General features: G+C 46.2%; 1 protein-coding gene and 1 long non-coding RNA gene across 7 annotated transcripts in view; both read right to left on the bottom strand.

The window, feature by feature from the left end:
- TMEM245 (transmembrane protein 245) overlaps positions 1-25,654 on the bottom strand; it is a 946,795-nt gene that overhangs the window by 528,022 nt on the left and 393,119 nt on the right. The window lies entirely within an intron of this gene.
- On the bottom strand, positions 1,858-21,126 carry LOC121000975. The gene is made up of 4 exons (XR_005778945.1): positions 20,967-21,126; positions 18,556-18,560; positions 7,575-7,581; positions 1,858-1,870 (listed from the first exon to the last, which is right to left on the bottom strand). It is a non-coding gene; the product is annotated as an uncharacterized LOC121000975 (long non-coding RNA).

Consider the following 25,654-nt stretch of genomic DNA (forward strand, 5'->3'; position numbering starts at 1 on the left):
TGTCAGACGAGTGTTGCAACGGTTACGAGAGAACAAGCTGTTCGGTAAGCTTGAGAAATGCGAATTTCACCGATCCCAGGTAACCTTCTTAGGTTACATCATTTCCGCTGAGGGGTTCTCCATGGATCCTGAGAAGGTTTCGGCTGTCTTACAGTGGCCCCAGCCCAGTGGTCTTCGTTCCCTGCAGCGCTTTTTGGGCTTCGCCAATTATTATCGGAAGTTCATCAGGGACTTTTCCATGCTGGCCAAGCCTCTCACGGATCTGACCAGGAAGGGCAGTAATTCCCAGGTCTGGCCGCTCGAGGCCATCCGAGCTTTTGAGGCCCTAAAGTCCGCTTTTGTGTCGGCTCAGATTCTGTCGCATCCCAACCCTGGGTTGCCCTTTGTCCTCGAGGTGGACGCGTCTGAGACGGGAGTAGGCGCCCTTCTGTCTCAGCGTAGAACACCAGAGGGTCCTCTGCTTCCTTGTGGGTTTTACTCCCGGAAACTGTCTTCCGCGGAGTGCAACTATCAGATTGGTGACAGGGAGTTATTGGCCATCGTGCAGGCCCTTAAAGAATGGAGGCACTTGCTCGAGGGTTCGGTGGTTCCGGTTCTCATCCTGACGGACCATAAGAATCTGACCTACCTTTCTGAGGCCAAGAGATTGTCACCACGTCAGGCCAGATGGGCTCTGTTCTTGTCACGTTTTAATTACGTGGTCTCCTACCTACCCGGTTCCAAGAACATCAGGGCGGATGCCTTATCACGGCAGTATTCCGAGCTGTCCAGGGAGGAGTCGATTCCGACTTCGGTCATACCTCCGAATCAGATCCTGGCCGCCATTCGCACCAGCCTGACCTCTCCCCTGGGTGAGCAGATTTTGGCGGCTCAATCTGGTGCTCCCTCTGGGAGACCCAACGGCAGATGTTTTGTGCCTGAGGAGTTGCGCACTCGGTTGTTGCGAACCTACCATAACTCCAAGACCGCGGGGCATCCTGGAAAGAATCAGCTGTCCTGGGCTGTTTCACGTCTGTTCTGGTGGCCTTCCCTACGTTCCGACATCGCCGCATATGTAGCGGCATGCTCCGTTTGTGCCCAGAGTAAGTCCCCTCGGCACCTTCCGTTGGGCCTTCTGCAACCCATAGCCACCGGGGAGCGCCCATGGTCACACCTGGGGATGGATTTCATTGTGGACCTCCCTGCATCCCGAGGCCATACGGTCATTCTCATGATTGTGGATCGGTTTTCCAAAATGTGCCACTGTGTTCCTCTCAAGAAGTTACCCTCTGCACAAGAGTTGGCCACGATTTTTGCCAGGGAGGTCTTCCGGTTGCACGGTTTGCCCAAGGAGATTGTGTTGGATCGGGGGAGTCAGTTTGTGTCCAGGTTCTGGCGCGCCTTTTGCTCCCAGTTGGGGATTCATCTCTCCTTCTCCTCGGCCTACCACCCTCAGTCCAATGGGGCCGCAGAACGATCCAATCAGGCCTTGGAGCAATTCCTTCGTTGCTATGTCTCCGATCACCAAGACAATTGGGTTGACCTCCTGCCTTGGGCAGAGTTTGCCAGGAACACGGCGGTGAACTCTTCCTCTGGGACGTCTCCCTTCATGGCCAATTATGGGTTCCAACCTGCCGTGTTACCCGAGGTATTCTCTCCCCAGGATATTCCGGCTGTGGAGGATCACCTTTCCGTCCTACGTGCTTCTTGGGTACAGATCCAGAAGTCCCTTGAGGCCTCTGCGCAGCGCCAGAGACTCCAGGCTGATCGCAGACGAGCGCCTGCTCCTTCCTACCAGGTCGGAGACCGTGTATGGTTGTCCACCCGCAACCTCAACCTTCGAGTGCCCACTCCCAAGCTGGCGCCTCGCTTTGTTGGTCCCTTCCGAGTGCTTCGCAGGGTAAACCCGGTAGCCTATGCCCTTGCGCTTCCTCCTGGCATGCGGATCTCTAACGTGTTTCATGTCTCCCTGTTGAAGCCACTGGTGTGTAATCGGTTCACTTCCTCGGTTCCTCGGCCTCGTCCGGTCCGAGTGGGCAATCGTGAGGAGTATGAGGTGAGCAATATCCTGGACTCACGCCTGGTCCGCGGTCGGGTGCAGTTTTTGGTCCATTGGCGTGGTTATGGTCCAGAGGAGCGTTCCTGGGTTCCCTCCGCAGATGTCCATGCTCCTGCCTTGCTCCGAGCCTTCCACGCACGCTTCCCTCAGAAACCGTTTTTTGCTCCGCGGAGGAGGGGCCCTTGAGGGGGAGGTACTGTCATGGTCTTACCTTCTTGCTGTTCTCCTTCGTTTGACATGTGCTGGCGGCCATCTTGGTTTCTTGTAGCCTTCCACCCTGCGGCTCCTCCTTCCCACTGGGAGGAGCTGGATGCCTAGCTCATATATATAGGAGGTCTGTGGCTTCAGTTCCTTGCTTGGTCCTCCTGTGTTCACATGCTTCTAAGACTGCTGCTGCTTCTGGTTCCTGATCCTGGCTTCGTCTGACTACCCTTCTGGTTCCTGACCTCTGGCCTCTCAAGACTCTGCTTCGGTTTCACCATCCGTTTGGACTTTTGCTTTACAGCTTTATTTTCAATAAAGCCTTCTTATTTTCACTTATCTCTTGTTGTACGTCTGGTTCATGGTTCCGTGACAGCGGGGAACTCCACACAGGAGGGAAGGGGAACAGTAACTGGGCCTGGAAACTAGGGAAGAAAAAGGTCACCTCCTAGACAACCCTAATCCGGCCCCTGACTACCTATCAAGATATAGTTACATAGTTAATACGGTTGAAAAAAGACAAACGTCCATCAAGTTCAACCAAGGGATAGGTGGGGACGCAAATCCCAGAAGGAAGTGAGAATAGATGAATAGACCTTGAAGGTAGGAATATTCATATGCAGGATACCTAGGCCCTGATTTCCCTACAAGGCCCTGGAATAAGTTTAGGACCAGACACAACCCATTCCTTCCCAGATGGACGAATGGAAGTCTGTCTCAGACACAGATACAGCAACAGGGAATAAAACAAATACAAACAAACACGACACTTAACTTCTGTAGAGATGGAAGAATGGGAACACCAGAGATGACCTCACACCAGCTCAGCCAAACCCAAATGAAGCTATCTACCGTATAGTCAGAAGGGTGGGGTCAGACTATAAAGGGTAGAAGTTATTACCACTGAGCAACAGCTGAGAAAAAGGAAGTGGTAACCCTATCAACACTGAATCAATAGAAATCAAGGAGGCTGTTAGATTCCTCCATGCTCAGCCAATCAGTGGGGACCGTGACAGATATTTTTATAGAGCTGATCGATACAGATGCAGCAATACCTAATATGTCTATTTTTCTTTTCTTTTTTCCCATTTAACAATTTTATGACTTAATTATGGGAAAAGGGTGCTTTTTTTTATTACTTGGAACTTTTATTTTTTTATTATGTAAAATTATTTTTAACGTTTTTTTTGTCCCACTGTGGGACTTCAACTTTTGGGGGTCTGATCCCCTCTACAAGGCATTACAATACAGGTTTATTGTAATGCATTAGTTGTCAGTGTATTACAAGGGTAATACACTGACAGCCTTCTTGCCCGTGAGACCCTGTGGGTCTAACAAGCTTCCGTAGAAGGAAGCCCTGATGTCTGTCGAAGACATGGGATTCCTTCACAGCCATCGGATCCCCCTCCCTCAATTAATCCTATACAAGCCACGGTCATATAGAAGGTTAAAGCGCACCAAAATTCATAGCTAATCCCTTCTGTTAACCCCTTCATGACATCTGATGTAATAGTACGTCGTAGTGGCAGGTGACTTGACGCAATATGACTTACTATTACGTCATGGTGATCGGGTGGGCAGTGCTCCAGTGCCCGCTCAATCAGAGCGGGGGCCTGGCAGTCACTAATAGCCGGACCTCTGTTGTATCTGCTTTTACAGCGATGCCGGCAGATTGAACCCTTCTATGCCCCCTTCAGCGCTGACCGCGACATAGATGGTGTTTGCGGCGGGTGAGGGATCCCATCGGGTCCCCACCCTGCGGTGATGGGGACCGATGGGTGAAAAGGAAGCCTCATGCCTTGCAGAGGCATCAGGACCTGCCTTCTACGAAAGCCCCAGGCTGAGTCTCCTAGGCAACCTGTTAGCGTATTATACAGATATATTGTAATGCATTGGAGAGGGGATCAGACCACCAAAAGTTGAAGTTCCAGAGTGGGACAGAAATAAAGTAAAAAAAAAAACACTAAGTAAAAAAAGTGTTTTTAATGAAAAATAAAGTCTCAATAAAAAAATGACACTTTCCACTGATTTTATAATAAAAAATAGAGAAAAAAAAACACACATTAGGAATCGGAGCATCCGTAACGACCTGCTCTATAAATATATCACATGATATACCCCGTCAGATAAACACCATAAAAAATAATTAAAAAAGCCATTTTTGTCACCTTACATCACAAAAAGTGCAACACCAAGCAATCAAAAACTCATATGCCCCCCAAAATAGTAAACAGTCACCTCATCCCACATAAAATTAGCCCCTACATAAAACAATCTGCGAAAAAAAAAAAGTCTCTGGCTCTAAGGCCTATTGCACACGACCGTAGGTGTCCCGTGCCGGTGCTGCGGCCCGCATATGAAGGAGGAAGCAGAACGGCGAAACGTACATTGAGGAGGCAGCGTCCACATTTCCTGTCACTATCTGGTATGATTATTCTCTTTTACTCCAGTAGTCTTTCCAGACATCTTATTATTATTTGGTCTTGGTATATGGCATAAGAGAGTGTTGTTTGTTTCAAGCACACTGATACATTTTCAGAGGGTGGATCTCCCTGTTATACTTAATTCAGTGTATAGTATGTTTACTATATCTCACTCTCTACCTAGTACTTTTACATTGACCTATTACTATTAGGTGCACTAATTCAGGTTAGGTGGCGCTTCTAATTGGATATCTTCACTATATGCCAACCACTATTATGGAATTGATATGATTATGATTGTTTTTTTCATTTGTGTCTTTTGAATAAACATTATACTTTTTAATCTATGGGAAGTAAAATTACTCTTTTTTTGTGTAGTATTTATATAATAATAATGGAGTATCCCAGTTACAGTGATTGTAGCAGAATTTGACCTATTGGTTATTAACTAAAAATAAAAAACTTAATATAGAGCAATCAAAAATCATATGTATCCCAAAATAATACCAATAAAACTGTCACCTTATATCGTAGTTTACAAAATGGGGTCACTTTTTGGAAATTTCTACTGTAGGGATGCATCAAATGGAACAGTGTCTAAAAACCAGTCCAGCAAAATCTGCCTTCCAAAAGCCATACGGCGCTCCTTTTCATCTGCGCCCTGTGGTGCGACCATACAGTAGTTGACCACCACATGTGGGGTGTTTCTGTAAACTGCAGAATCAGGGTAAAAAATATAGAGTTTTGTTTGGCTGTTAATCCTCGATGTGTTAAAAGTAAAAATTTATTAAAATGGAAAATCTGCCAAAAAAGTGAAATTGAGAAATTTTATCTCCATGTTCCTTTAATTCTTGTGGAACACCTAAAGGTTTAACAAAGTTTGTAAAATCAGTTTTGAATAACTAAAGGGGTGTGGTTTCTAAAATGGGGTCATTTATGGGTGGTTTCTACTAAGTAAGCACCACAAAGTTACTTCAGACCTGAACTGGTCCTTACAAAGTGGGTTTTGAAAATTCTTAAAAATTTTAAGAATTACTTTTAAAATTGTAAGCCTTTCAATGTCCTAAAAAAAAAAAAATTACAAAATGATGCCAACATAAAGTAGACATATGGGGAATGTTAAGTAATAAATATGAGGTATCAATTTCAGTTTTAAAAGCAGATAAATTGAAATTTAGAAAATTGTGAATTTTTTTAAAATTTTTGGTAAATTTTAGATCTTTTCCCATAAATAAATGTTTAATATATTGACTCAAATGTATGACTGTAAACGTAAAAGTACAATGTGTCACGAGAAAACAATCTCAGAATGGCTTGGATAAGTAAAAGTGTTCTAAAGTTATTACCACTTAAAGTGACATGCCATATTTGCAAAAAAAATGGCAGGAGGATGAAAACTGGCCTGGGGTAGAAGGGGTAAACAAAAAGAAAAGCATACAGCAACCTTCAGTAAAGCCAAAAAACTGGGTGCGCCCCTGCAGAAGCTCTGTGCAAATGGCTCCTTACAGAAACAAAAAGAAATGGCAGTGCCAATAAAGTAGTGGACAAAAAAAATGTTCTTTTAATGTCTGTTGTGGCAGCCCAAACACATGCTTTTTAATCCCTTCTGTTAGCTGTAGATTTACTGTGCATCAGTATTACAGGTAAGTGTTACAGTCAGGTCTAATTTATCGCCATGGACATAACTATGCAGTGACCCAAGATTCAAGTAGTGGCCCCATGACATAGTGGAGAGAGTGGCAGCAGCGGCAGTAACAGTGACAACAGTGGCCCCATGACAGGGTGGGGAGGGTGGCAGCCATGGCAGTCCCATTGACAGTAGTGGCCCCATGACAAAGTGGGGATGGGGGCAGCAGCAGTGACAGCAAGGCTGTGATCACATCACTGTGTATTTTTCCATTCTTCTGATCCGTCATTATACAAAGTTTTGTTTTTAATGCGCCTGTTAAATACAATGGTAATTATCAAGTGGGTACTACACTATATACTTATGATAATCATGAGAAATATGATTTAAAATCATGTAGCACCATTTTTGATATACTTTATGAAATTAAAGTTTGGAATATTTCTTCACAAATCATGTTTTAAAACTAATTGTGAATCATCGAATTGTAATTAATGTGGGTACATATATCCATCATAGAACAAAGTTAAAAACATCTCGCTGACATATTTCAGGTGACAACACCATTAATCATGGAATACAAGAAGGTACTTGCATAAATAGTACATTTAGGCAAGCACCTTCTTGTATTCCATGCCAGGTTTTATTGCATTTCATTTTCCCAGCATGCTTTGCTGGGTTTTTAAACTTGCCATTTTTTGATATAGGGTGCTTTCATCTGAAATGCGTCAGCAAGATGTTTTCAACTTTATGTTCTCGGATGAAAAGTTTTTTTTTTTTAATTTTTGGCGAGTGCTGAATATTGTATTCTACCTAATTGTGTAGCAATACACATACAACTTTCACTGCACTTGAGGAGCACTGTAAATATCCAACATGTCCAATAACAAAGCTCCATACTTGCAGTTAATGGTAGGCGGCAAGTAAACAGCTCAGTGGCGTAACTACCGGGGAAGCGGCTGCTTCGGGGCCCGGGCTGACAAGCGGCCCGGCACCCGGCAGCATGCCCTGTCTATCCCGGCAGAGCTGACAGTGAGAGGCACGCAGCTGACAGGCTGAGGCAGCAGCCGCAGTAACACACACTCTGAGCTACGAGACCCTGGTGTATTTAAATCTCATTTAGCATGTCTTTCAGAAAAGTTTCTCCTGGGATTCGAACTTGTGACCTTTCACATCAGAGGCAAGGCATTTACCCACACAGCAAAGAGAGCTGTATTACCAGTTACTTAAAAAAAATAAAAATAAGACTTCTACTGTAGGTAACTGATACCTAGTGTACATACACATGACAGCTGCCCCAGCACACTGTGTATGGATGTAGCAGAGCTGGGTGTGTTGGGGCAACTAGGTATCAAAGTTATCTACAGTAGAAGTCTTATATATATATATATTTTTTTTTTTTAAGTAACTGGCTATACAGCTGTCATAGCTATGTGATCTGATCTGATCACTCTTCATAACATTCTGGAGTATATGCAAATTGCTATTATAAAAACTTAAGCAGCAACTTTTCCAATATTTATGTAATACTCAAAAATTTTGGCCACGACTGTACATACCACATCCTCCGAAGGGTTCACAAAACTGGCCATTGTCAAGATCTTATACCATACCATGAAGTTAAAGGGAATGTGTCATCAGAAAATGATCTGCTGTTTAAATCACTTTTTTATGTTTAACATATTATTTAACATACATTTTGTATGTTGTTTTGATAATGATGTTTTTAATTTTCCATGTATTACACATACAGTATGGCCGTAAATGTTGGCACCCCTAACATTTTTCAAGAAAATGAAGTATTTCTCACACAGAAAAGTATTGCAGTAACATATGTTTTACTATACACATGTTTATTCCCTTTGTGTGTATGGGGGGGGAGGAAAAAAAGCAAATTGGACATAATGTTCAAAAATGGGCTGGATAAAATTATTGGCACCCTTAACATAATATTTGGTTGCACACCCTTTGGAAAAAAATAACTGAAATCATTCACTTCCTATAACCATCCATAAGCTTCTGACACCTCTCACCCAGAATTTTGGACCACTCTTCCAGGTCTCTCTTATTGGAAGGGCGCCTTTTCCCAACAACAATTTTAAGATCTCTTCTCAGGTGTTCAATGGGATTTAGATCTGGACTCTCCCGCGCTTTGTTTCCATCCATTTCTGGGTGCTTTTTGACATATGTTTGGGGTCATTGTCCTGCTGGAAGACCCAAGATCTCGGACGCAAACCAAGCTTTCCGACACTGGGCTCTACAGTGCGACCCAAAATCTGTTGGTAATCCTCAGATTTCATGATGCCTTGCAAACATTCAAGGCACCCCAGTGCCAACAAAACAACCCCAAAACATCAATGAACCTCCACCATATTTTACTGTAGGTACTGTGTTCTTTTCTTTGTAGGCCTCATTCTGCTTTAGGTAAGCAGTAGAATGATGTGCTTTACCAAAAAGCTCTATCTTGGTCTCATCTGTCTACAAGATGTTTTCCCAGAAGGATTTTGGCTTACTCAAGTTCATTTTTGCAAAATGTAGTCTTGCTTTTTTATGTCTCTGTGTCAGCAGTTGGGTCTCTCCTGGGTCTCCTGCCATAGCGTTTCATTTCATTTGAATGTCGACGAATAGTTCTCGCTGACACTGATGCTCCATGAGCCTGCAGGACAGCTTGAATATCTTTGCAACTTGTTTGGGGCTGCTTATCCACCATCTGGACTATCCTGCGTTGAAACCTTTCATCAATTTTTCTCTTCCGTCCACGCCCAGGGAGATTATCTACAGTGCCATGGGTTGCAAACTTCTTGATACTGTTGCGCACTGTGGATAAAGGCAAATCTAGATCTCTGGAGATGGACTTGTAACCTTGAGATTGTTGATATTTTTCCACAATTTTGGTTCTCAAGTCCTCAGACAGTTCTCTTCTCCTCTTTCTGATGTCCATGCTTAGTGTGGCGCACACAGAACCACACAATGCAAAGACTAAGTGAACTTCTCTCCTTTTCATCTGCTTTCAAGTGTGATTTTTATATTGCCCACTCCTGTTACTTGCCCCAGGTGAGTTTAAAGGAGCATCACATGCTTGAAACAATCTTATTTATCCACAAGTTTGAAAGGGTGCCAATAATTTTGTCCAGCCATTTTTGGAGTTTGGTGTGACATTATGTCCACTTTGCTTTTTTTCCTCCCTTTTTTGGTTTTGTTCCAATACACACAAAGCGAATAAACATGTGTATAGCAAAATATGTGTTACTGCAATACTTTTCTGTGAGAAATCCTGCAGTTTTCACACTAGCCACTGTTTAATAATTGGCGCCACTTCTTAGTTTATACAGATCACTTTATTGCAATTAACTCATTCTAATCCTGACTGTAATGATATCACCTCTGTGTATAGATTAAACAGTGGGCCATTGTCAAAGCTTACGTATCTTTTCTTTCCTTGTACAATGACCTCTGCAAAAGTCACAAAGCATGCCAGATAAAGCCCTGTCAATATAACGTATTGGCTGACAATAAATATCAGAGGAATAACCAATCCATGAGGAGAGAAGAACTGCCTGCAGAGCTCAGAGACAGAAGGATCGTGTGGAGGCACAGATCTAGAGAAGGGTACAACAAGTTTGGAATAACCAGGACTCTTCCTAGAGCTGGTCGCCCCACCAAACTAATCAGGGAAGAAGGGCATTGGTGAAAGAAGCGACCAACAGCCACTCTCACCGAGCTCCAAAGATTCTGTACACAGATGAAAAACTTTCAGAAGCTCAACAATCACTGCAACACTCCACCAATCTGGGCATTATGGCAGAGTGGCCAGAAAGAAGCCTCTTCTCAATAAGACACATGAGAGTTCACCTGCCTAACACCATGTATAATCTGTGAATGTCCTTGAGTGGCTCAGCCGCAGCCCTGACTTCAACCATCCCTGGAGAGATCTAAAAATGGCTGTCCAACAACAGTCGCCATCTAACCTGACAGAGCATGAGATAATCTGCAGAGAAAAAAATATGTAATGGCTTTTGGGCACTGTGTTGAATTTGAAGAGACCCTGAGGTACCCCTACAGTAGAAACCCCCTAAAATTGACCCCATTTTGGAAATCCAAAGAATTTGAGACTTGCATTGAGTGTTTTGATCCCTCATGTGTTTCATAAAATTTAGAAATGCTTGGCCGTGAAAATGAGAATTTAAATTTTTTGCAAGAAAATCTCACTTCGGTCCCAAGAGTAATAGAAGAAAATGCCCACAATTTGAGCACTTAAGAACTTTTTCTTGAATATATCCACACCCCATTTAGGATTGTAAAGTGCTGTATGGGCACACAGCAGCGCTCAGAAGGGAAGAAATGCAAAATGTGATTGTTGGAGGGCAGATTTCACTGGAATACTTTTCTGGCACCCTGTTGCCAGAAACCCTGAGGTACCCAGTTAGTGGAAACCCCTAAAAATTTACCCCATTTGGAAACTGCTCCCCTGGAAGAATTTTTCAATGAGCATTCTGACCCCAAAGGTGTTCTCCAGAAATTAATGTGTAGGTAGTAAATGGTGACAAATTAAAATTTCAATTTCTCCACAGATATGCCATTCCTGTGCCCAAAATGTGGTGCCCGGTTGGTGCCACTATGAAAAGTGAGACTGTAATTGTAGAAACACCCAAAATTTGCCCCTAAACTGTACTCTGAATATACGACTGGGCTCAAGAGTAAAAGACCACTGTCTGCATTTAAGACCTAATTTTGTGATTTACACAGCACTGGCTGACAATTGTTGAAGCCCTGAAGTGAAAAAAGAACTTTTCATTTTCACAAGGGCTAACGGGAAAAATGCACCTCTCTAATTAAAAAAAACAAAAAACGTGTTGTTGGGTTGGAATCTCAACTCAGTATGATGCTATCAAAAACTGAGTTCACAACATTGTACGAACGAATGACTATGGAATTACAAAAATATCGCACTAATATTGAAGTCACTAAATGACAAAAATGGTTTCGAGATGTGGAGGACTACACAAAAGGCGAAGTCTATAAGAAATTACAAACTGGACGACCAAAGAATCAACCAAGTAAACTAAAATCCAAACCTAGACACTCTAACACAAAAACCCATGCAGGAACAACAACTACAGAATCATCTGAGGATCTGAGTGACTGTAATCCTTTTTTAGGACAAAGACGGAATCTACATCTAGGAGACCAAAGCGACAAAGGAGGGGAGGACGCAAACACAGACAGTGGAGGAAACACTATAATGACGAGATCAAATAAACCACCTTTGGCAGCAAACCGGATGGGATAACTGGGACTACAGAAAGACTCTCTCCAAACCAAACCATGATGGACACTCTGGTGGTAAATATCTCTTAACAATCCTTTTCAGATATAGAACTTTCTCTCCTCAATAAGGGACTTTCCTACTGTCCTACCACACAGATTGATTGGTTTAACTGTGAGATAGACCTGTCTGCATTTTTTAGACGCTTAAGGGTCCATTCACACGTCCGTAGAATAGGTCCGCATCCGTTCCGCATCATGGACACGGAGAAATATAAACAGGAGATTCTACGCCAACTCGGTGATACATCAGTATACAGTCAGATTGACCATGATCCGAAGTTTTAGATTATGCACAAAATTAAACTATTGGTTGATGACGCATATGCTGATGATATCATTGATGGCACTTTACATGACTTTCTTATTGCCACACACTAGATGACTCCGCTTTTTTACATCTTGCCAAAGATTAATAAGCACAGGGATAATTCTACCGGATGACCCATTGTCGCAGGCACTAATAGCATTATCTCACCATTAGCCATCTTTTTAGATAGAGTTCTCGAGAACTTTGCTATTTCAGCACTGTCATTTGTGAAAGACACTTCACATTTTTTGCTTAAAATACATGAAAAGAGGTTTGAGGAAAGTAATTTACTTGTCTTATTTGATGTGGTCAGTCTCTAGATGAGTATAGACCACAATAAAGGTCTGGAGGCAGTGAAACACACACTGCATAGGTCAAGCTTCTCTTCACGAAAGATACAGTTTTTCCCTGTCCCTTTTGGAGATCATCCTCACCTGTAATTATTTTCTTTTCAAGAATGATTTCTATATACAATGCAGGTGGACTGCTATGGGGTCCAATGTGGCTCCATCTTATGCAAATATTTTTAAGGCACATTCTGAAGAGACCCATGTGTATCCATCCAGCCACTTCCAAAAAGTGAAGGGCTGGATGAGATACATAGACATTTTTTTCATTTGGACAGTCACAAGAGAACAATTACAGGAATTTAAAACCTATCAATAGCATAAATCAGGAACTGGAGTTCACTATGGTTTGTTCAACTGCAGAACTCAAATTTTTTGATACTTTGGTATATCTGGTAGGTGAGACCCTCCAAACTGATCTATAAGTCAAAACAATGGATAGGAATAATATCCTCAATTTTAAAAGCTCACATCCACTGGGAATGATTGAATCCCTTCCTTACAGTCAATGTTTGCAGGTTCGAAGGATTGTAAGCGAGGATAAAAATATACAAATAAAACTAATCCCTTGTTTTTTTTTCAATCCCTTCCCCCATTGCTATCACCCATATCTGTTCTTGCAATTCGGATGCACATCGCGATTATGTTGCGATTGTTAATATCGGTGTCAGCAACGCAAATATTTTCGAAGTGGTTAAATAATATACAGCATTCGAATACTGATGGGTGGAACTTGTGATGACATGCTGACACAGCAGTCACGTGATCTAAGTGTCATGATGATGCAGGCTGATTTCGATTCGACCTCTTTCCAATCCCCTCCCCATCTTTACCACCTGACTCATGATGCGAGCTCCTATTGGTGAGTTCAGCCTTTTCACACACCAAAGGACGATCAGTGTACTGATTACATCTATAGGAGCGATATATAAAAGGTAGAGTTTTCATTAGTCTCTTATCCCCGGAAGAAGCCAGGTTGCTGGCGAAACGGTGTTGGGACAAGGAGACTGAGGGACCGGCGCACCAATACTGGGTATTTTTTCTGAGCTGGTCTTTATTTTCAACACTGCCTATGTATATTCTCATTGGATCTAACCATCTAGAGTTATCTTTTCTTTTTCTGGCTTTGTTGTGACGCTCTTTACTAACTTATGTGAGCCCATGTGTGTTGATCCCCCGGTCCTCCTCGGGTCTTTTCTCAATATAACATACCTGTTTACTGCTGTTTTTATGACAATGTGATTGTGTTTATTTAATAAAGAGAATTTTTGTACTTATAATTGGAGCCGTAGTTCTATTATTTTGGTATCTAATTTTGCTAAATGTGTTAGGGCTCCTTTCACTTTATTACTACCTGGTGTATTTAATTGGTGGGTGGTAATCTTCCTAGTCACAACTGACATCATAGACGCCCTCTGCTCTCATTGGCTGTTTCCCTCTTTTACTCTCTGGTGCAATGTCTTGCATCTGCGCAGTCTGGGCCTGAGCACGCCGAGATCTGGCACCTTGTTGCCCTAATGCAGGACATCCTAGGGAGCCACATGGAACTCCACCTTTTTGTAAGTAATCTCTTGGTGATTTGCTGACATTATCACTAATATGTATGTATGTTAATTGTATAAACACACTTATTTGATGGGAGGCTGTTTCCACACCCACTATTTAAGCACGCTATGTACCCCACTCTCTAAAGACTTCTTTAAAGGGGTTCTGCACTTTCATTAAACTGAAGATCTATCCTCTGGATAGATCATCAGCTTCTGATCGGCGGGGGTCCGACACTCGGGACCCCGCTGATCAGCTGTTTGAGAAGGTAGCGGCGCTCCAGCAGCGCCGCGGCCTTCTCACTGTTTACTGCCGGCCCACTGACGTCACGACTAGTATCAACTAGCGTGGGCGGGGCTAAGCTTTGTTCACTTGAATGGAGCTTAGCCACGCCCACGCTAGTTGATACTAGTCGTGATGTCAGGGGCCGGCGGTAAACAGTGAGAAGGCCACAGCGCTGCTGGAGCGCCGCTGCCTTCTCAAACAGCTGATCGGCGGGGGTCCCGGGTGTCGGACCCCTGCCGATCAGAAGCTGATGATCTATCCAGAGGATAGATCATCAGTTAAATGAAAGTGCAGAACCCCTTTAACCACTTAAGGACCACAGGTTTATACCCCCCTAAAGACCAGGCCCTTTTTTACAAATCGGCACTCCACAACTTTAGCGGTTTATTGCTCGGTCATGCAACTTACCACCCAAATGAATTTTACCTCCTTTTCTTCTCACTAATAGAGCTTTCATTTGGTGGTATTTCATTGCTGCTGACATTTTTACTTTTTTTGTTATTAATCGAAATTTAACGATTTTTTTGCAAAAAAATGACATTTTTCAGTTGTAAAATTTTGCAAAAAAAAACGAGATCCATATATAAATTTTGCTCTAAATTTATTGTTCTACATGTCTTTGATAAAAAAAAAATGTTTGGGTAAAAAAAAAAAATGGTTTGGGTAAAAGTTATAGCGTTTACAAACTATGGTACAAAAATGTGAATTTCCGCTTTTTGAAGCAGCTCTGACTTTCTGAGCACCTGTCATGTTTCCTGAGGTTCTACAATGCCCAGACAGTACAAACACCCCACAAATGACCCCATTTCGGAAAGTAGACACCCTAAGGTATTCGCTGATGGGCATAGTGAGTTCATAGAACTTTTTATTTTTTGTCACAAGCTAGCGGAAAATGATGATTTTTTTTTTTTTTTCTTACAAAGTCTCATATTCCACTAACTTGTGACAAAAAATAAAAGCTTCCAAGAACTCACTATGCCCATCAGCGAATACCTTGGGATGTCTTCCTTCCAAAATGGGGTCACTTGTGGGGTAGTTATACTGCCCTGGCATTCTAGGGGCCCAAATGTGTGGTAAGGAGTTTGAAATCAAATTCTGTAAAAAATGGCCAGTGAAATCCGAAAGGTGCTCTTTGGAATATGGGCCCCTTTGCCCACCTAGGCTGCAAAAAAGTGTCACACATGTGGTATCTCCGTATTCAGGAGAAGTTGGGGAATGTGTTTTGGGGTGTCATTTCACATATACCCATGCTGGGTGAGAGAAATATCTTGGCAAAAGACAACTTTGTATAAAAAAATGGTAAAAGTTGTCTTTGCCAAGATATTTCTCTCACACAGCATGGGTATATGTAAAATGACACCCCAAAACACATTGCCCAACTTCTCCTGAATACGGAGATACCAGATGTGTGACACTTTTTTGCAGCCTAGGTGGGCAAAGGGGCCCATATTCCAAAGAGCACCTTTTGGATTTCACTGGTCATTTTTTACAGAATTTGATTTCAAACTCCTTACCACACATTAGGGCCCCTAGAATGCCAGGGCAGTATAACTACCCCACAAGTGACCCCATTTTGGAAAGAAGACACCCCAAGGTATTCGCTGATGGGCATAGTGAGTTCGTGGAAGTTTTTATTTTTGGTCACAAGTTAGTGGAATATGAGACTTTGTAAGAAAAAAAAAAAAAAAATCATCATTTTCCACTAACTTGTGACAAAAAATAAAAAATTCTAGGAACTCGCCATGCCCCTCACGGAATACCTTGGGGTGTCTTCTTTCCAAAATGGGGTCACTTGTGGGGTAGTTATACTGCCCTGGCATTTTCCAGGGGCCCTAATGTGTGGTAAGTAGGTAAATGACCTGTGAAATCCTAAAGGTGCTCTTTGGAATATGGGCCCCTTTGCCCACCTAGGCTGCAAAAAAGTGTCACACATGTGGTATCGCCGTATTCAGGAGAAGTTGGGGAATGTGTTTTGGGGTGTCATTTTACATATACCCATGCTGGGTGAGAGAAATATCTTGGCAAAAGACAACTTTTCCCATTTTTTTATACAAAGTTGGCATTTGACCAAGATATTTCTCTCACCCAGCATGGGTATATGTAAAATGACACCCCAAAACACATTCCCCAACTTCTCCTGAGTACGGCGATACCAGATGTGTGACACTTTTTTTGCAGCCTAGATGCGCAAAGGTGCCCAAATTCCTTTTAGGAGGGCATCTTTAGACATTTGGATACCAGACTTCTTCTCACGCTTTGGGGCCCCTAGAATGCCAGGGCAGTATAAATACCCCACGTGACCCCATTTTGGAAAGAAGACACCCCAAGGTATTCAATGAGGGGCATGGCGAGTTCATAGAATTTTTTTTTTTTTGGCACAAGTTAGCGGAAATTGATATTTTTTATTTTTTTCTCACAAAGTCTCCCTTTCCGCTAACTTGGGACAAAAATTTAAATCTTTCATGGACTCAATATGCCCCTCACGGAATACCTGGGGGTGTCTTCTTTCCGAAATGGGGTCACATGTGGGGTATTTATACTGCCCTGGCATTCTAGGGGCCCTAAAGCGTGAGAAGAAGTCTGGAATATAAATGTCTAAAAAATTTTACGCATTTGGATTCCGTGAGGGGTATGGTGAGTTCATGTGAGATTTAATTTTTTGACACAAGTTAGTGGAATATGAGACTTTGTAAGAAAAAATAAATAATTTCCGCTAACTTGGGCCAAAAAAATGTCTGAATGGAGCCTGACAGGGGGGTGATCAATGACAGGGGGGTGATCAATGACAGGGGGGGTGATCAATGACAGGGGGGGTGATCAATGAGAGAGGGGGTGATCAATGACAGGGGGGGTGATCAATGACAGGGGGGGTGATCAGGGAGTCTATATGGGGTGATCACCCCCCTGTCATTGATCACCCCCCTATAAGGCTCCATTCAGATGTCCGCATGTGTTTTGCGGATCCAATCCATGTATCCGTGGATCCGTAAAAATCATACGGACATCTGAATGCAGCCTGACAGGAGGGGGTGATCAATGACAGGGGGGGTGATCAATGACAGGGGGGTAATCAATGACAGGGGGGTGATCAGGGAGTCTATATGGGGTGATCACCACAGTCATTGATCACGCCCCTGTAAGGCTCCATTCAGACGTCCGTATGCGTTTTGCGGATCCGATCCATCTATCAGTGGATCCGTAAAAATCATGCGGACGTCTGAATGGAGCTTTGCAGGGGTGTGATCAATGACAGGGGGGTAATCAATGACAGGGGGGGTGATCAATGACAGGGGGGTGATCAGGGAGTCTATATGGGGTGATCACCCCCCTGTCATTGATCACCCCCCTATAAGGCTCCATTCAGATGTCCGTATGTGTTTTGCGGATCCGATCCATCTATCAGTGGATCCGTAAAAATCATGCGGACGTCTGAATGGAGCTTTACAGGGGTGTGATCAATGACAGGGGGGTGATGAGGGAGTCTATATGGGGTGATCACCACAGTCATTGATCACGCCCCTGTAAGGCTCCATTCAGACGTCCGTGTGCGTTTTGCGGATCCGATCCATCTATCAGTGGATCCGTAAAAATCATGCGGACGTCTGAATGGAGCTTTACAGGGGTGTGATCAATGACAGGGGGGTAATCAATGACAGGGGGGTGATCAGGGAGTCTATATGGGGTGATCAGGGGCTAATAAGGGGTTAATAAGTGACGGGGGGGGTGTAGTGTAGTGGTGCTTGGTGCTACTTTACTGAGCTACCTGTGTCCTCTGGTGGTCGATCCAAACAAAGGGGACCACCAGAGGATCAAAACAGCGTCTAATATACCTGTTAGGGGTTAAAAAAAACACATCTCCAGCCTGCCAGCGAACGATCGCCGCTGGCAGGCTGGAGATCAACTCTCTTACCTTCCGTTCCTGTGAGCGCGCGCGCCTGTGTGCGCGCGTTCACAGGAAATCTCGGCTCACGCGAGATGACGCCAATTGGCGTTAGCGTAGCCTGGGGGAGCCGCCGCGATGACGCCTTTCGGCGTTAGCGTGGCGGCAAGCGGTTAAGTCAAAACGTCGCATTGTATGCTGCTGATAGAATAAAAAGAACCAATTTTTTTGCATAAACTGAAGAGTGCTGTGGATATCTTTATTAATTTGCTATCTGAAGGGATCCCTAGCCTAGACCTTTTCTCCGCGGGCACCACTGTCTGGACCTGATTCTTAGGTACCGGGACCACTGGTATGTTTTATCTCATTATGGGATTTGTAGTGCTGCTTACTACTTTGTATCATCTCAAATTTTTACCCATTTTCTGCCAAGTACAGCCATACAGTATACCATATGTGATGCTAAAGCTCTGTATGGTGCATACTGCAGGATTCAGAAGGGAAGCAGCGACATATGGATTTAGGAGGTGAGATTTCACTAACATGGTTTTTAGGTGCCATATCACATTTAAACAGATCCTGAGGCACTCCTACAGTAGAAAATGCCAGGAAGTGACCCAATTTTGGAAATTACACCCCTTAAAGAATTTATGAAGAGCCCTGTGGATGCTTGTGGCGGGTACCCTTATACACCCAGATTATGACCCACTACTCAGAGGCACTTGTGCTGTGTGGCTCTCTCTAAAAGACAATCTGGCCCCCTTTCCATCAACACTCCTCCCATCTAGTCTACTACCGGTAGGTCTCACTAAGATTGACTTCCCCTACTCAGATTTTTGGGGAAAGCTTGACTATCTCCATTTCTGATTTCTTCCCTTTAGGTAAGGTGCCCTCACAAAAGGCCCTACAAGATCTATTGCAACCAAACCAATTGACCCCACTACATTTAGCACATTTATAGAAGCTAGCAATGAGAGTCCTACAGGCTTTCCCATTTAGACAACTCACTCTCTTGGAAGTCGCTTTGTCGACTGTCTTGCCATTGCCCAGGAAGGTGGGATGGATTTATTCTTTGCTCCTTACCCCCAAATCTCCATCTAAACCTGCTTTTATCTCTTCATGGGAGACAGAGCTAAACATATCCCTTACTGATGCAGAAGTCTTGACAGTTCTCTGCTCCTCACATGGCTTTTCCTCTTGAGTGAGACTGCAGGAGAACCACTACAAGCTTATTACATGGTGGTATAAAAACAATGGAATTTCTATGCGCACAAAATCTGTCTCAGTCTAACAAGTGCTGGAGGTGTGGGACCCATGTCGGCTCTCTCACACATATCTGGTGGGAATGTCCCCTTACTACGCCATACTGGAAGCATATTGAGCAGGCCATTCAGAAGATTTGCTCTCCCTCTTTCCCCCTCAGATTTGAATAACGAGATTTTGTGAAACTCACCTGTAAAATCTGTTTGTCGCTTGATTCATTGGGGGACACAGACCATGGGTATAGCTGCTTGCTGCCACTAGGAGGCGACACTAGGCTGAAAACTGTTAGCTCCTCCCCCACCAGCTATACCCCTCCGGCCAGGAGAGAGCTCTCAGTTTGTGCCAAAGCAGTAGGAGAAGCAGAAGGATATTACAAAAACCAAACGTACACGGTCAACGGACCCAAACGGGGGTGGGTGCTGTGTCCCCCAATGAATCAAGCGAGAAACAGATTTTACAGGTGAGTTTCACAAAATCTTGTTTTCTCGGTTATATTATTGGGGGACACAGACCATGGGACGTCCCAAAGCAGTCCCTGGGGAGGGAATACAAAAACAGAGTTAAGAAGGTAGAGAATCTAGTTACAGTCATCACACCACGGCCTGCAAGACCAGGCGGCCCCGAGCGGCGTCCGCAGAAGCGAGCGTGTGAACCCTGTAAAACCTGGTAAAAGTGTGGAAGGAGGACCAGGTCGCGGCTTTACACAACTGAGCCGCTGAGGCCTGGTGGAAGTGAGCCCAGGAGGATCCAAGTGCCCTGGTAGAGTGGGCCGTGATACCCGGAGGGGGCGTCCTGTCCCAAACACGGTAACATTCCAAAATAGTGGAGCGAATCCACCGGGAGATAGTCACCTTCGAAGCTGCCAATCCCTTCCTAGAACCCTCTGGAAGGACGAGCAAGGCGTCGTGTGCGCCGAAAGGGGGCCACGGCTGAAAGGTAAATCTGCAGAGCCCGCACCACATCCAAACGGTGCAACAACACCTCTCTCGGATGGGAGGGCCCAGGACAAAGGGACGGCAGGACAATGTCCTCATTGAGGTGAAAAGCAGACACTACCTTGGGTAAAAAGGAAGGGACCGGACGGAGGACCACCTTGTCCTGATGAAAGACTAGGAATGGTTCACGGCATGACAGAGCTGCCAACTCTGAAACTCTTCGTATGGAAGTGATGGTCACCAGGAAGGCCACTTTCCAGGACAGCAGGCGGAGGGAAGCCTCCCGCAGGGGCTCGAAAGGAGAAGCTTGCAAAACCCCCAATACCAAGTTGAGATCCCACGGATGAAGCGGGGGACAGTAAAACGGAGCGGAGTGCGCAATGCCCTGAAGGAAGGTCTTAACAGGACCCAGTCCCACCAAGGATCGTTGAAAGAAAATAGAAGGGGCCGACACCTGGCCCTTCAAGGAGATGAGCGCCATGCCCAGTTCCAGTCCGGACTGAAGGAAGGCCAAAACGACTGGCAGGGAGAAGGATCTGGGAGATAGGTCCCGCTCTTCACAGAAACAAAGGAAGGACTTCCAGGTTCTATAATAGATCCTGGAAGAGGTAGGTTTCCTGGTCCGAATGAGCGTCCGAACCACAGCATCGGAAAAACCCTGGGAAGGTTTCAAGAGCCACACCGTCTAACGTAGAGTATCTAAACTCGGGTGGAAGATGGGCCCTTGCGACAGAAGATCGGGTCTGAGAGGGAGCCGGTACGGAACGTCCCCGAGTAGGAGGAATACGTTGAATACTTCCGGATGGAGAGACCATTCCCCGGGGTCTATCGTCGTCCGGCTCATGAAATCTGCCGTCCAATTGACAACGCCGGGAATGTGGACCGCCGACAGGGCCGGAACATAGGTCTCCGCCCACCTGAGGATCCTTGCCGGTTCTGACATGACGGTCGATCTGCGAGTCCCCCCCTGATGGTTCACATACTCCACAGCTGTGGCATTGCCCAACTGGACTCGGACATGAAGGCCCTGCAGGAGGGGAGACCAATGGCGCAGTGAGAGGAAAATCGCACAAAGCTCCAAGACTTTGATGGATAGTCCGGACTCCGACAGAGACCATACGCCCTGGGCAGTCCGAGTGCCGAAGACCCCTCCCCAACCCTGAAGACTGGCGTCGGTCGTAATGACCATCCATCTGATCGGAAGGAAAGACTTCCCCACCTCCAGGTGAGTTGGGGAGAGCCACCAACGGAGGACCGACCGAACCTGTTGAGGAAGGGCAAACCGACGATCCAAGGACTCCTGGGACTTGTCCCAGGTCGAGAGGATCACTCGCTGAAAAGACCGGGTGTGAAATTAAGCAAATGGCCCCGCCTCGAACGAGGCCACCATAAGACCCAACACCCGCATACAAGCCCGGATGAAGACTGTGCGCTTCCGATCCAACCGCTGGAAGACACACCCGAGCTGCCCCGGAGTCCAGAATCATACCGAGGAACCGAATCCGAGTGGACGGGATCAGGGAGGATTTCCGAAGGTTCACTATCCACCCAAAGCAGGCGAGAGTGACCAAGGATATCTGCAGACTCTCCTCACACTGCCGGAACGACAACGCTTTAATGAAAATGTCGTCCAGGTACGGAATCAAGGTGATGCCTCTGGAGCGAAGAAGGCCCATAAGCGGAGCGAGCATCTTGGTAAACACCCTCGGCGCAGTCGCCAGACCAAACGGCAGGGCGACGAACTGGTAGTGGTCAGAGTGGACCGCGAAGCGAAAAAACCGCTGGTGGGCGATCACGATGGGGACGTGCAGGTAGGCGTCCTGGATATTCACGGAAGTCAGCCATTCCCCTTGCGCCAAGGAAGCTATCACGGAGCGAAGAGACTCCATGCGAAAACGGCGCACTCAAAGGTAACGGTTTACCATCTTGAGGTCCAACACCAGGCGGACCGCTCCCTCCTTCTTGGGCACAATGAAGAGGTTGGAGTAAAAACCGGAAAACCGCTCCCTTGCCGGAACGGGGGAGATCACTCCCCTGACCAGCAGATCTTGAACCGGCTGAAAGAAGGCTCCCGCCCGAAACAGCTCCCTGGTAAGACGGCACAGATAAAAACGGTTTGGAGACATGGATTTGAACTCCAACTTGTAGCCCGAAGTGACCACCTTGAGCGCCCAGGCGTCTGAGATGTGGGCCTGCCAAACCTCCTGAAAATGAAGGAGCTGACCCCCCACCCAGGAAGGTGGGGGCGCACCTTCATGCTGGGGATTGCTTCCAGAGGAAGAACGCTGAGGCTGCACTCAGGAATGCCAGGCGGGCTGTGGCTTGAATGAAGGCTTCCGCCGTTGCTTCTGGGTGGGCTGCCTTGCAGTCGCGGGAGCCACCAGGCGGGTGCCCGTGAAGCAGCGAAAGGACTGGCGTGGCGCGGAAGGACGCGATCGGGAAGAACGCTTGGGTTTGGGCTGCGGAAGATGGCTGCTTTTTCCACCCGTGGCCTTAGAAATGAGAACCAGCGAAAGGGAGAGAAGTGAACGCTTGGAAGAGGAATCGGCCTGCCAGGCCTTTAACCAGAGTTCTTGCCGAATGGAGACGGCAAAGGCGGACGACCGCGCGACCATGGAGCCTGCGTCCAGAGCGACCTCGCAAAGGTACTTCACTGCCTGGGATATCTGGGCCGCCAGAGCCTGGAGTTCTGTGCAGGAAAGGTCCGAGTCTAAGTCCTGATGTAAGCGCAGGGCCCATTCAGAAACCGCATTAGCCACCCACGTTGAAGTGAAAATGAGACGGAGTGCCGAACCGGTGGCAGAAAAGACCGTCATTTGCCAGCGATTTGACCTGCCGGTCCACTGGGTCTTGCAGAGAGGAGCCGTCCGCAACCGGAATAGTGGTATTTTTGGCCAGACGAGCCACCGGCGGGTCCACCTTTGGAGGGGAAGAACACTTACCCATCCAATCTGGGGGGAACGGATAAAGAAGATCCAGCCGCTTGGGGATCAGGAAACGTGAACCTGGCTGTTCCCACGCTTTAGCGGTGAGAATGGAAAAGTCGACATGTACCGGGAACGAATTGGGAGCCTGCTTGTTACGCAGGAAAGAAACTCCCTGGTGACTGGATGAGGGGCCCTCCTCTTGAAGTTGAAAGGTGTCCCGGATTGCCGAGACCAGACTGTCGACTAAGGCGGCCATCTGGGACGAGCGGTCCGGATCCAGATCCGTATCCGACTCGGCGAGTTCTCCTTCGGACGAAGGGTCCCCAACCAACGAGGACGCCCTGGACAGTGAACCGGGGGGAGGAGGTGAAGGCGATTCATCCGAGGAGGAGAGGCGTTCCTGCCTGGGACGCTTGCTGGGGTGTCTGCTCCTGGATGGTACGCCCTGGGAGAGAGCAGGTTGCGCAGGTGACGACGTCGCCACCAAGCGACCCATTAAGGAAAGGGTGGATTGGGAGATCTTAGATAGGTCAGTCACAACCCGGGACAGGGATTTTGCCCATTCCGGTTCCATACTTCCAGCAGAAGGGTGCACGTCAGTGAACTGCGACTGAGGAGGCACGTTCTGGGTGGCCTGGCATGAGGCACAGAGGGGGTTCGCCTGACGCCTAGGAAACTTCACATTACATGAAGTGCAGGCATAATGGGTAGCCCTACAGAGGACCTGGGGCGCGGGATCCGCTGGGTCCGACATGACCTGTGTCAGGGAACCAGAGAGGGTACAGAGGAGGGGAGCAGTGCTGGTCCTACCAGAGTGGAGCAGTTTAACCCTTGCTGGAACGTGTCCCCAGGAGCAGGATCCGACGGGGAGGTGGTCTGCAACGAGAAGACGTTCCTCTCAGGCTGGAAACGCGCGCACGGCCGAGGTACTTTCAGATGGAGCAGGCAGGAAGGGAAGCGCGGCGGGAAAATTAGGACCCGCCATCCTCCAGCCGCCCGGCGGCAGAAACGGACCGACGGCACGAAGCTCCCCCCGCTGCAGAGGAGAAGGGGCCCCGGCCAAACCGAATGTATAAATGGGAGATCTCTCCCAGGACCAGAAAAAGAGGGGGGAGGGCGGCGGCAAGCGCAGCGCTGCCGCCCGCGAATCGCTGAGGACGGAAGAGAAAAAGCCGCTGCACATGCTGAATTAACTGCAGACAGGTCCCGAAGTATAATCTTCGTGCCTCCCAATAATAGAGAGTCCAGCCCCTTGGTTACACAGAACACAGACAGACATACTTACCTGCCTTCATCTGTGTTCTATACCCTTCTGAAATGGACAAGCAGGGCCACCTCTTCAGTCCCTGGCACAAGTGACAGGCGGGAATAGGTGGCCCCATGGCTGGGGGGAGCAGGAAGGTCAAGCCCTCCTGGTCCACTTTGTCTTCTTGTAGGAGGCAGAGCGGTGGAATAAGAGTCACCGGTCAGACACATTCCCCCTTCCCCCCCGGGGATGCAGAGCTCTTAGTAGCCCTGGACCCCCAACCTAAAAGGGAAAATAAAAATTTATATTTTTAAAAAAATAGAATAAGATAAAATAAAAAGCAGGGGGTCTGCCTCCTACGACACTAAGCTAAAAACTGAGCGCTCTCTCCTGGCCGGAGGGGGTATAGCTGGCAGGGGAGGAGCTAACAGTTTTCAGCCTAGTGTCGCCTCCTAGTGGCAGCAAGCAGCTATACCCATGGTCTGTGTCCCCTAATGATATAAGCGAGAAATGTGGTATTGGCCAGACCTAGCCCTGTTTACCACCCATCTAAAAAATAATCTCATTACCCATTTATTAGCAGCTGCCAAGGTCTTCATTCCTTTACACTGGCTTAGCCAATCACCTCCCTCATCCCTCACCCCAAGAATGGGAAGCGAAAGTGAAATTCGAAGAACTCCCTAGTCTAGCCAATAGAAAAGGAGACCGCTATCTTAAAACCTGGTCTCCATGGAGACACTCCCAGGCGCAATGAGTACATGCTACCCCACTACCTAGATCTATATAAGACCATCAAAAAGACTTAAAGATTATCTGGCAGTCCATCTCGCTCCCCCCCCCCCCTACTGTTTATAAAAAAAAAATATATTTATAAAGGGATGGAGTGACCATTTTGACCCCACAGGCGTTTTCCAGACATGAATGTGTAGCCGATGAAAAGTGAAAACGTAAGCTGAGCGTAATATAATCAGAGTGTAATAAGGTGGCTAATTTACAGGGCGCATAAAGGATAAATAATCAATGGATGAGTTGTATGCGTCAAAGCATTCCTTTACACACAGGCAAGGTTTCACAGTGATAAAAAATAGGGCCTTGATCCCCACCTCTTGAAAATGAAGAAATTATCCTGTCTGGCCTGTAGGTTGAAAAAATACGTAAGCATTGTACAGTGTCGTCTGTACAATGTGAACAGCCAACTTTTTGTACCACGTGGCTCTGTAAGGCTTCAGAACTTCTTCAGAAAGATCAACCTCTCCCTATTGTAGTCTAGGATACAGACTGGCCTAGGGGTAGTGGTACCTC

The sequence above is a fragment of the Bufo bufo genome, chromosome 5 (assembly GCF_905171765.1).
Source record: "Bufo bufo chromosome 5, aBufBuf1.1, whole genome shotgun sequence".
In the NCBI taxonomy this organism is placed as follows: Eukaryota; Metazoa; Chordata; class Amphibia; order Anura; family Bufonidae; genus Bufo; species Bufo bufo.